The sequence below is a fragment of the Microcebus murinus genome, chromosome X (genome assembly GCF_040939455.1).
Source record: "Microcebus murinus isolate Inina chromosome X, M.murinus_Inina_mat1.0, whole genome shotgun sequence".
In the NCBI taxonomy this organism is placed as follows: Eukaryota; Metazoa; Chordata; class Mammalia; order Primates; family Cheirogaleidae; genus Microcebus; species Microcebus murinus.
In genome coordinates this window covers 76,262,485-76,275,473 of record NC_134136.1, presented here as the reverse complement: position 1 = coordinate 76,275,473, position 12,989 = coordinate 76,262,485, and the positions used below count along the sequence as shown (strand labels likewise).

Here is a 12,989-nt window from a genome sequence, read left to right as displayed (position 1 = left end):
GTCTCCATCATGACCATCCACCAGATGGTGCACATCTCACTCATTATGTATGTATATACCCGCCCTGCTCCCACCTGGCCAATACCCGATTACTGTAGTACCTATGTGTCCACTTAGGTGCTACTCAGTTAATAACAGTTTGCTGGAGAATATATCTCGTGCTTCTTTCTTGGCATACTTCACTTAGTAGTATGCGTTCCAGCTCTAACCAGGAAAATATAAGATGTGCTATATCACCATTGTTTCTTAGAGCTGAATAGTACTCCATGGTATACATATACCACATTTTATTAATCCATTCTTGGATTGATGGGCACTTGGGCTGTTTCCACAGCCTTGCAATTATGAATTGTGCTGCTATAAACATTCGAGTGCAGGTGTCTTTTTTGTAGAGTGTCACTGGATCATTTGGGTAGATGCCCAGCAATGGGATTGCTGGATCAAATGGTAGATTCACTTGTATCGCTTTAAGGTATCTCCATATTGCTTTCCACAGAGGTTGAACTAGTTTGCAGTCCCACCAGCAGTGTAGGAGTGTTCCTCTCTCTCCGCAACCACGCCAGCATTTATTGTTTGGAGATTTTTTGATAAAGGCCATACTCACTGGGGTTAAGTGATATCTCATTGTGGTTTTGATTTGCATTTCCCTGATGATTAGAGATGTTGAGCAATTTTTCATATGTTTGTTGGCCATTCTTATGTCTTCTTTAGAAAAGTTTCTGTTCAAGTCCTTTACCCACTTTTTTTAAATTTTTTTTTTATTTTGGCATATTATGGGGGTACAGATTTTAAGGTTTCAATAAATGCCCATTTCCCCCCCCTCCCCCCAAAAGTCTGAGTCTCCATCATGACCATCCCCCAGATGGTGCACATCTCACTCATTATGTATGTATATACCCGCCCCCCTCCCCCCTCCCACCTGCCCAATACCCTATTGCTGTAGCACCTATGTGTCCACTTAGGTGCTACTTAGTTAATACCAGTTTACTGGAGAATATATCTAGTGCTTATTTTTCCATTCTTGGGATACTTCACTTAGTAGTGTGGGTTCCAGCTCTAATCAGGAAAATATAAGATGTGCCATATCACCATTGTTTATTAGAGCTGAATAGTACTCCATGGCATACATATACCACATTTTATTAATCCACTCTTGGATTGATGGGCACTTGGGCTGTTTCCACAGCCTTGCAATTATGAATTGTGCTGCTATAAACATTCGAGTGCAGGTGTCTTTTTTGTAGAGTGTCACTGGATCATTTGGGTAGATGCCCAGCAATGGGATTGCTGGATCAAATGGTAGATTCACTTGTATCGCTTTAAGGTATCTCCATATTGCTTTCCACAGAGGTTGAACTAGTTTGCAGTCCCACCAGCAGTGTAGGAGGGTTCCTCTCTCTCTGCATCCACGCCAGCATTTATTGTTTGGAGATTTTTTGATAAAGGCTATTCTCACTGGGGTTAAGTGATATCTCATTGTGGTTTTGATTTGCATTTCCCTGATGATTAGAGATGTTGGGCATTTCTTCATATGTTTGTTGGCCATTCTTCTGTTTTCTTTAGAAAAATTTCTGTTCAAGTCCTTTGCCCACTTTTTAATGGGGTTATTTGATTTATTCTTCCTAATTTTCGTGAGTTCTACGTATATTCTAGTTATCAGTCCCTTATCGGATGCATAGGATGCAAAAATTTTCTCCCATTCTGTAGGTTGTCTGTTGACTTTCATGACTATTTCTTTGGCTGTGCAGAAGCTTTGAAGTTTGATCATGTCCCATTTATTTATTTTTGTTGCTGTTGTGATTGCCTTTGGGGAGTTCTTCATAAACTCTTTGCCTAGGCCGATGTCTAGGAGAGTGTTTCCAACTTTTTCCTCTAGAGTTCTAATAGTTTCATATCTTAGGTTTAAGTCTGTTATCCAGCGTGAGTTGGTTTTTGTGAGAGGTGAAAGGTGTGGGTCCTGTTTTAGCCTTCTACAGGTGGCTATCCAGTTTTCCCAGCACCATTTATTGAAGAGGGATTCTTTTCCCCAGCGTATGTTTTTGTCTGCTTTGTCAAAGATTAGATGGCTATATGAGGATGGTTTTATATCAGGATTCTCACATCTGTTCCACTGGTCAATATTCCTGTTTTTCTGCCAATACCATATTGTTTTAATTACTACAGCTTTGTAGTATAGTTTGATATCTGGCATATTAATGCCTCCCATTTTGTTTTTGTTGCCTAGAATTGCTCTTGATATTCGGGGTCTTCTTTGGTTCCATACGAAGTGTAAAATTATTTTTTCTATATCTGTGAAGAATGCTGATGGGATTTTAATAGGTATTGCATTGAATCTGTAGATCAGTTTGCGTAGTATAGACATTTTGATGATATTGAGTCTGCCGATCCACAAGCAGGGTATGGATTTCCATCTGTTTACATCCTCTGCTATTTCCTTCCTCAGTGTTTCATAGTTCTCCCTGTAGAGGTCTTTTATGTCCTTGGTTAAGTACATTCCTAGGTACTTTAATTTCTTTGTTGCTATTGTGAAGGGAATTGAGTCTTTGATTTTTTTCTCAATTAGATTGTTGTTGGCATATATGAATGCCTCTGATTTCTGTGTATTGATTTTGTATCCTGAGACTTTACTAAATTTATTGATCAGTTCCAGGAGTTTCTTGGTTGAATCTTTGGGGTTTTCTAGATACAATATCATATCATCAGCAAACAGTGAAAGTTTGATCTCTTTTGCCCCTATTTGGATACCTTTGATTCCATTTTCCTGTCTGATTGCTGTAGCCAAGACTTCCAGTACTATGTTGAACAGAAGTGGAGATAGTGGGCAGCCTTGTCTGGTTCCAGTTCTAAGTGGGAATGATTTCAATTTTTTCCCATTCAGTATGATGTTGGCTATGGGTCTTTCATATATGGCTGTATCATTTTAAGTATGTCCTCTCTATGCCTATTTTCTTAAGTGTTCGTATTATGAAAGGGTGTGGAAATTTGTCAAAAGCTTTTTCTGCATCTATTGAAAGAATCATGTGGTTTGTTTTTGCTTCTGTTTATGTGGTGAATTGCATTTATAGATTTACGTATGTTGATCCATCCCTGCATCCCTGGGATGAAGCCCACTTGGTCGTGGTGGATTATTTTTTTGATAAGTGTCTGGATTCGGTTAGCTAAGATTTTATTGAAAATTTTTGCATCTATATTCATTAGGGATATTGGTCTATAGTTTTCTTTTTTTGTTGCATCCTTTCCTGGTTTTGGTATTCGCTTCCTAAAAGGTGTCGGGGAGGTTTCCATTCTTCTCGATGTTGTGGAATAGTTTCTGCAAGATAGGTACTAGTTTTTCCTTGTAAGTGTTGTAAAATTCAGGTTTGAAGCCATCTGGACCGGGACTTTTCTTTTTAGGGAGATTTTTAATTTCTGTTTCTATTTCAGCTGTTGAGATTGGTCTGTTCAGGGAATCTATTTCTTCCTGGTTGAGCCTAGGAAGGCTGTGTGTCTCTAGAAATTTGTCCATTTCCTCCACATTTTCCAGTTTGTGTGCATAACGATTTTTGTAGTATTCATAAATTGTATCTGGTATCTCTTTGGGATCAGTTGTGATATCTCCGTTTTTGTTACTGATGGAGCTTATTAGAGATTTCTCTTTTCTGCTTTTCGTTAGCTTAGCCAATGGTGTGTCAATTTTGTTTATTTTTTCAAAGAACCACCTTTTTGTTTTATTAATCTCCTGAATAGCTTCCCTGTTTTCAATTTCGTTTAGTTCTGATATGATCTTGTTGATTTCACTCCTTCTGCTGGGTTTGGGGTTGGTCTGTTCTCCTTTTTCCAGCTCTTTGAGTCTTTTCGTTAGGTTGTCTATTTGTGATCTTCTTGTCTTTTGGTTATAGGCATTTATGGATATAAACTTTCCTCTCAGAACTGCTTTAGCTGTGTCCCAGAGGAGTTGATAACTTGTCTCTCCATTGTTGTTTTCTTCATAGAATTTTTTTATTTCCATCTTCATTTCTTCATTTATAAAGTAATCATTCAGTAGGAGGTTGTTTAATTTCCACGTTTTTGTGTAGAAATGTGAGTTTCTGTTAGGGTTGATTTCTACTTTTATTCCACCGTGATCTGAGAAGGTACATGGTATGATTTCTATTTTTTAAAATTTCTTGAGATTCTCTTTGTTTCCTAGTATATGGTCAATCTTAGATAATGTCCGGTGAGCTGATGAGAAGAAAGTATATTCAGTGGATTTTGAGTAGAATGTTCTGTAAATGTCAGTCAGAACCAATTGTTCTAGAGTTTTGTTTAAGTCCATTATTTCTTTATTAATTTTCTGTTTGGAGGATCAGTCTCGTGCCGTCAGTGGGGTGTTGAAATCTCCGGTGATTATGGAGTTGCTATTAATCCATTTGCTTAGCTCCAGTAAGGTTTGCTTTATGAATCTTGGTGCACCTAATTTGGGTGCATATATATTTAAAATTGTTATCTCTTCTTGTTGAACTGTGCCCTTCACCAGTATATAATGACCTTCTTTGTCTTTCACTACTTTTGTTGGTTTAAAAACTAAATTGTCTGAAATTAGAACTGCCATACCAGCCTTCTTTTGGCTTCTATTTGCTTGGAATATTGATCTCCACCCTTTTATTTTTAGTCTGTATGCATCCTTGCAGGTTAGATGTGTTTCCTGAAGACAGCATATACTTGGCCTGTATTTTCTTATCCATTCAGCTAGCCTATGTCTCCTGAGTGGAGAGTTTAAGCCATTCACATTTATTGAGAGAATTGATAGGTAAGGTAGATTACTGATCATTCTGTTGGGTTGGATGTTGTTGCTATGATTTCTGTCTTGAGCCATTGTAATATCTGGCCTTTAATATCTTTGGGTTTTGGTTGTTTTTATATCCGTGGGATATTATTATGATGTTCCGTGCGTAACACTGTTTTAAGTACTTCTTGTAGGGCTGGTCTTGTCTTGGTGAATTCTCTGAGCCTTTGCTTGTATGAGAATGTTTTTATTTCTCCTTCATATACGAAGCTTAGTTTTGCAGGGAATAATATTCTAGGCTGAGCATTGTTTTGTTTCAAAAGAGTGAGAATGGGGCCCCAGTCTCTCCTTGCTTGTAAAGTCTCATTAGAGAAGTCTGATGTTATTCGAATTGGCTTTCCCTTGTATGTTACTTGCTTCTTTTGTCTTACAGCTCTTAGAAGGGCCTCTTTAGTTGATACTTTGGTCAGTCTGATGACTGCATGTCGTGACGTCTTCCTGTTTGCGTTGAATCTCCCAGGGGTCCTCTGAGCTTCTTGAACTTGTATATAAAGATTTTGAGCAAGGCCTGGGAAATTTTCCTCTATTATATCTTCAAACAGCTTGTTCAACCCTTGATTGTTGTCTTCTTCCCCTTCTGGTAAGCTTATGACCCTCACATTAGGTTTCTTTACATAATCCCACAGCTCTTGTAGGCTTTGCTCTTTTCTCTTGTTTCTCTGCTCTATTTCTGTGACTGATTTATTTAATTGGAGGGTGTTATCTTCAAGCTCTGAGATTCTTTCTTCTGTTTGATCTACCCTGTTCTTGAGACTTTCCACTGTATTTTGTAGTTCCTTGAATTGATTTTTCATTTCCAGGAGTTCGATTAAACTTTTCTTCGTTGTGTCTATTTCTTTTTCCATATCCTGGAGGCTTTTTGTGGTTCCTTTGTGTTGGTTATTGAGTTGTTTTTGCAGCTGTGTGAGTGTTCTTATGATCCACATATGAAATTCCTCTTCTATCATATTGGTTGCCTGATTTTGGTTGGTGTCCATTTCTAGGGGGCTGGTGTTCCTCTTTGGGGATGTGTTTTCCGTTTGGTTCTTCATATTTCCTGAGTTCTTTCGCTGATTTCTTCCCATGTCGATCAGTTGTTGTTTCTTTCCTTAAGTTATTGTTTGGGTATTCACACACCTTGTTTAGTTTCTGAGGCATTAGGTGGTGTCTGTGGGTGAAATTGGACCACTCCCTGTATATTGAGTCAGTGGGTGATGTGGAAAGGCTGTGTAAGATGCCGTCCCTGTCAGTAGGTGGCGTTTTCTTGGAGGAACAGGCTATGCTGTTGATTTTGTGTCCTGTTATCAGCTCTTGTTCTGGGCGGAGCTGGGTTGGGTAAGCCTCCCCTCAGGCCATTAGCAGGGGTCAAAGTTCTGTTCTCTGCTTCCAGGAAAAGCTGTCAGGGCGGGGCTGGAATGGTCCCTCTCAGCCAGAAAGTCTGTGTGTGGGGGTGGGGCTGTCTGAGACCCGCAGTCTGGAGCGGGCCTCGCTTCTTTCCACCCTCCCCAACTCCTCAGCTACTCCTGGGCCTGTGCCAGCAGGCTAGTCGACAGGCCACCAGGCCTCCCCGGACTGTGATGCCAGCGGGGAGCTTCCCTACTCAGGCACGCCACCTGGGTTGGGCGCACGGCCTCCTCTTGGGAGGAGGGTTGCCCTCTAGGACACAGATCCGCCCCTGGAGGCACACTCACCTCAGTAGGCTGTTCACGTATAACCCTTCTGTGCCCCGGGCAATCTTAGCCCTCGGTTCAGGGGATCTGGTCTGCAGGTCCGACCTCTGGGTCCCAGAGTTCAAACTGTATCCCCACCAGGGAGAGGATTTCCGGTCCCAATTCACCCACAGGGAGCCCAAGCTCGGTCTATGTCTCTCAGCCTCTGAGTCCGCACTGTTCTCCTGGGAACACCGTGCCAGCAGCACCTGGGAGGGCTGGCGGGTGGGAAGCTCACAGTCTGAGTTCCCCTGAGTTAGCTGTAAATTCCAAAAAGGGAAGGTCCCATTCCCTGGAGGCTCCTCTGGCTGGTGGCTGTATTGTCTCTCTGGGCAGTCGCGGGTTGGTTGGCGGAGGGGAGGAGGAGACAATATGGCGCCTGCCGCGTTGCTCGGGTCTGTGCACAGGGAGGTGCCCGGAGGAAGTTGGGAACCTGTTGCCACATCTGCTACAGGCTCACCGCTGGCTGGCGGCGGCCGTCTCTGGGCGGATGTCCGCAGGTCTCTCCTCTTGCTGGGGAGCCCACCAGCAGTCCCAAATGCAGGGGAGGGGAAACACCACATCCACCTACCCTTGCCGCTGGTCTCTGGGCTGCTCCGGTGGTCTCAGCCTCCAGTTCTCCTCTGCAGCCTCCTCCCGTGGAGTCCCCTGGGGTCTCTGGTACCCCTCCTTCCGTTCCTCATCCGCTGTATGCTCGTCTTCTTGCTTCTTTCCTCTAATTTCTGCTAGAATCTGTCTTTTTTGCAGAGACACTCTGTCTGGCTGTGTTAGTTGTCCGCCATCTTGGTCCACCCCCCGAACAATCAGTTTCTTACTCATGTGAGCTGTTGGCAGAATTTAATTCCTTGTGATTCCAAAACCAAACTCCATCTTCTTGCTGGCTGTAAACTGAGGGCCACTCCAAGCTTCTAGGGGCTGTCACATTCCTTGGCTTTTGGTCCCCTTCATTAATCTTCAACAGTAGCCCGTTGGTCAAGTCCTTCTTAGATGGCATCACTCTGACCTGTTCTGTCTCCCTCTTGCACTTTTAAGTACCCTGTGTTTACATTGGGTCCACCTGGATAATCCAGGATAATCTCTCATCTCAAGAGCCTTAATTTATTCATATATGAAAAATCTCTTTTGCTATATAAGTAATATATTCCCAGGTTCCAGATATTAGGATGTGGACATTATTTGGATGTAGACATCTTTGGGTGAGTCATTATTCTCCCAACCACAGATTAGTTCAGTCATTCAGGCCTGTGAACAATGTAATGTACAATAACTCGTCCATGAAAATGAATAGGTGTGGATGTCCTTATTACCCTTTGCAAATAAATTGAGCAGACTTTCTTTCAAACACCAGAATCAGACAACAGGATAAATACCTAGTATATACATATTGGACAAAAATTATCTTCTTAGAGCTGTGTCAGGGTGTGGCCCAGATCACAGCTGGACAATGATTTACTGTCTGCTCACAAATAGCATCAGAGCATTAGCATAGGATATATTTGATTGTGAGTTACTTATGATAATATTGGGATATGAAGTGTTTTATTTTCAAACTGTGGTCAAAGGCCACTGGAAGGAGGAGAGCAAGCTGCTGGGGATGCTCCCTCCCCTCCCAACCCCACCCCGTTACCCTTGTTTCCACCAGAACAACTCTGCTTTCTCCGTTTTCTGTTATGCTTCTGCATACACTTTCTATTGCTTTCCATTTCTGCATATGCTCTTCTTTGGACAAATGGGCAATGGATTTTCACAGGTTAGGGGAAAAGAGGGAAGCTTTCAAAACTTCTGACCCAGACAAAGATGGATTCTCCCCACCCTTTGGCTGGAATAGGTTCAGGGCTCAGATTGTCTGCCTCTAGTGGACTACTATAGTGAGGCAGATGTTCTGGAACCCAGAGTTCAGAGGAAAATGAGGGAGAAAGAGAGGTAAGATCAGCTGTGAATGTTGACTCCCTTGCCCCAGGGCCCTTCCTTTACAAATTAATGATGAAATCAAATATGGAACTGTTCCAAGTTATCTGGTGGACAGACATTTGATCCCTATGAAATGGTAATGTTGATGAAATTCACACCCATCTCAACTAAAGGTGAGGGTTTAATATGGGACTCTCCCATCAAACATCTTATGCTACATATCTTTGGCAAGTTCTGGGCCTTGTGCAATGTGTTGCCAAGATCAATACACTGTGGACTTGCTTGTCAAATCTTCCTGTTTATATTTCCTACTACAAAGTTGTTACCTCTTGTGGAACCTTTCCTTTTTTATGCCCACACAGCTTGATTGAGCAAAATGGCCAATTCATCATCCCTGTTTATCTCCAGAGAAAGGAATTTATAGTTAAATTAGAATTAGACTCAAACATCAGTGATGCAGATGTTTGGCTTTCTGGAAGCTGTTAATCTGAATTAGTAAAAAGTCTGACTTTTGAAACAGCCCTACAGCAGCCGGGCATGGTGGCTCACGCCTGTATTCCTAGCACGCTGGGAGGCTGAGGTGGGAGGATTACTCAAGGTCAGGAGTTGGAAACCAGCCTGAGCAAGAGCGAGACCCCGTCTCTACTATAAATAGAAAGAAATTAATTGGCCAACTAATATATATGTAGAAAAAATTAGCCGGGCATGGTGGTGCATGCCTGTAGTCCCAGCTACTCAGGAGGCTGAGGCAGAAGGATTGCTTGAGCCCAGGAGTTTGAGGTTGCTGTGAGCAAGACTGACGCCATGACACTCACTCTAGCCTGGGCAACAAAGTGATATGCTGTCTCTAAATAAATAGATAGATAGATAGATAGATAGATAAATAAAAACAGCCCTACAGAAATGCAGTTTTAAGTATTGTCAAGAGCAGGACATTCCAGACCTGCCTTAAGGAGCAGATTGGATTGCACAAAAGTCTCCTCACACGTTTTATCTTAAGGTCCATAAACAGCCTCTTTAAAAACCCTTATACACTTTAGGTTCATAAAGATTATGACCTCTGAGTTGGAAGACACCCTAAAAATCATCTTACCCCACTATAGACCCACAGTAGGAATCCTTCTACCACATTCTTTATAGCTGGCGGGCTATCTGGTCACCTAAGGGTGCAGGGTTCACTGGCCTGCAAGCTAGTACATTCTTTCTGTAGCCAGCTGGAGGTTTCTAAATGTTTTTCCTAATGTTGAGGTGAAGTCTTCCTCACTAGATCTCTAACTCATTGGTCCTATATTTATCTTGGAAGGCCCCCAGAATAAGCCCACTCCCTTCACCCCAGGACAGACCTTGAGTTTGTTTGAAAACTATCATTATATGAACCACCCCCTCCTAGCTCCAGAGTCTTCTTCAGGCAAAATAGTTCCAGTGTTTTCAATATGGCTTTTAGACTCTTCTTTCTTGTATCTACTCAATTATAGTGTCACAAATTGATCCCTGTATTGCAGAAGAGGCCTGGACAACATAAGCACAGTGAGACTGTCATGTGCCTTCTACACTAGGGCCAACCCTGTCTGGAGAAGCATCTTAAATGCCTCCCAAACTTCTTTCCCATTCATCTCCTTTTTGATCCCCATTCCCAGTCTGGGATTCCTCCACTAGGGTCATTGACTTGCTAAGCCAACTTCTTTGCCCTCAGTCTGGTCTGTAACCATGAAGACCTAATGAATGGGTTTGGAATTAAAATGAGGCTTCACTCCACTCAGTAAAGATGCTCACTCTGATGAATACAATAGCAAAATCTGATCTTTGAAAGGGTTCTAGAGTTGACTTTGCAGTTGTTACAAATATGGGTCCTTTGAGAAGTTTTATTACATTAGGGATGAAGTCATAGAGTAGGCCTTTAATATTTGCAGACTGTGGAGTAGATGGTTTAATATATTAAATGTTATTTATTTTTAGTATCAGACATTCTCTTTGTTTTAACCACTAGCATTCTTTTTAAAAGCAGTTTTATTTTTTAATTTTTATTTATTTATTGAAATAAGAGAGCAAATGATGTGCAGGAAATAATTTCAGTACAGTCTTGGTGAATGAAGAATATGTAAATTGTACATTAGCTTTTCATCTCTTAGGCAAAATCAAAAATTGCATAGACTAACTTCACTCATAGCCACTTTAATATACATTTGGAGAATAAATTAGCAGTGTATGGAAATAAATGTAGCAGAGTAGGAAATTAACTAGCTGAACAGCTAAGGGATTTCAGTGAAGAACCAAAAGTGAAATATTGTTATGTTTTGCCAACTTGAAAGTTCTATGGTGGATTCTAGACAAGACCATGGCCCTGGGCCAATTATTCTGATACTGATGTTTGTCCTGCTTGTGAAGACAATGTTTTGGTTTTGTGTTCACTTTTTGTCCTGAGAGCAATCCTGGCTGGGGGCAAGGTGGGCCCACAGGAAGTGATGCCCAGACTCAGATGTGTAGCCTACATTCCTTAGCAGACTGGGTGCAGCCAGTCTCCAGCAAGCCCACAAGCAGCACATGGAGTGTAGAAGCACAGGAAGGTGCTGGGGAGAGCAAACAGTTATTCCCTTCCATAAATATTTGCTCTCCCTGTTTCCAACTGCACAATTGCCCCAAGAAGGCAATTCTTTCCCATTAAGACATTAAGGTCCTTCACCCTCAGTTTGAGTTCTCCTGTTGTTTTCCCTGAATTAAAGTCCACCTTCCCTGTCATTCTCAAATATCTGTGTATGAGTATGAAAAGCTGAGGTACTTCTTCTTTTTATATTAATTTCCCCTATGTGGTCATTGTCAATGTTGACTATCCATGGCATCCTGTCTGAGAACACAGCAACAGATTTAGCTATAAGAATTCTTAGGCGGCATAATTTCAGGCCTCATTTCATTGGGTGTCAGTCAAGGTTGCCCTTATATTTGAAATAGTTTTTATTTAATGTCTATATCTACTTATAAATATAAATATAGTCAATTTTTATAGAGGGTTTTTATCCATAAAACTATAGGAGTGCTTCTCCATATACCACTGGGAGTATTATATATGAGATACATTGAGTATATTATATTTAAAATTTTGTTAAGATCTGAATACCAAAATACATCTGTCACCAGAAGGGGTTGGGATAAGGAACACATAGACAAAACACAAACACACACACACACACACACACACACCAAGTTTCCTACTAAACTTGCAAAACTTTGATTTATCTGAGGAATAAGTAGATTTTGGTGAATAAAACATCTATACTTCAGGTATATCATCTCAATACATTTGGTTTTGAAGGAATTATCCCTGATATTGTTTTGGTCTTTTTTACAGAAATTGCTCAAAAATAATCCAGTAAATAGAACTCTATCCAGAAAAATTCCAAAATAAATCTAGTCTAGTTTAGTTTGATAATATCAGGATGACCAGTTTCCTATGAGAAGCCAGAAATTGATGCATAGATGTGAAAGAATACTAGGATGCAGACTTTTCAATTGAAAATCATAAATGTGGATACAAATTAGATTTTATCCCTCAATATACTACCCAGTGTTCTCAGCGTTGCAGATGCTCTGTGTTATATTTGAAAGTTTACTTGGGGAGAATTGAGGCCAAGTTAGCCTAATCTCTGATTAGTCTCCCTTACATTTATATTCTCTCAATCTTTATTTAGTAACAAAGACAAAAACAATTGATTAGATTTAAAGGGTACTTTCCATAAATATGGAGTCATTACTGACACTAAAGAGAGCTCTGCAAAGGATTGCAGGGAAATAAGAGCCCTGAGTTCTAGGTCTCTGCCTCTCCCCCCACCCCTGAGGAAACACACAGAAACACACAGTGCAAAACTCAGACTAAAGAGACAATGAACAAAAGGACAGAAAGGCAATGACATACCCTAGTGTGCCAAGAGGCAGCTGAGGTTAATTTGTGATGGGGCACAGGGAGCAAATGATCAGTATGGAGGAATATGCATTATCAATAAAGGTAAAGTAGCAAATGGTATCACTTTCCAAATGCTTTGCTTGGTCAGCTTCACAAATGTGAAATCAATCATGACAGCTGTTTTGTCACTTATGATCATACTTCCTGGTAAGAGTTTTACAAAGAGTTTACAAAAATGGTGTAGGAGGCCAAGGAGTGCATCTTTTCATTACCTTATTCATACTTTCAACAGACAGCAACTGAGGACCAACCATAGTCACTCTGGTGCTGAGCACCAGGCCATCAGCAGTGACCAGGCTCAGCACATTCACTTCCCTTTGAGGTTGCTCGGTGGCCACAGTGCTCACTGCTAGTCTCAGCTCTCCAGCTAGCTGTGAGGCAGAGGCAAAGTGTGCTCCCTTTTCAGGCATCAGTTTCCTCCAATTAAAACAGGCATCCTCAAACTATGGCCCGTGGGCCACATGCAGCCACCGAGGACATTTATCCTGCCTGCCGGGTGTTTTTGCCGCCGCTGCCTTTCCTGCTTAGCAGCCGACTCAGTCCCTGGGCCACGGTGCACATGTGTGGAATGTGCGCCTCACTCTCCAATGACCCTCCAATGGTTTGAGGGACAGTGAACTGGCCCCCTATT

The 12,989-nt window shown here is 41.5% G+C and overlaps 1 protein-coding gene across 1 annotated transcript in view; it reads left to right on the top strand.

Moving 5' to 3' along the window:
- AFF2 (ALF transcription elongation factor 2) overlaps positions 1-12,989 on the top strand; it is a 658,737-nt gene that overhangs the window by 605,194 nt on the left and 40,554 nt on the right. The gene's annotated exons all lie outside the window — the stretch shown is intronic.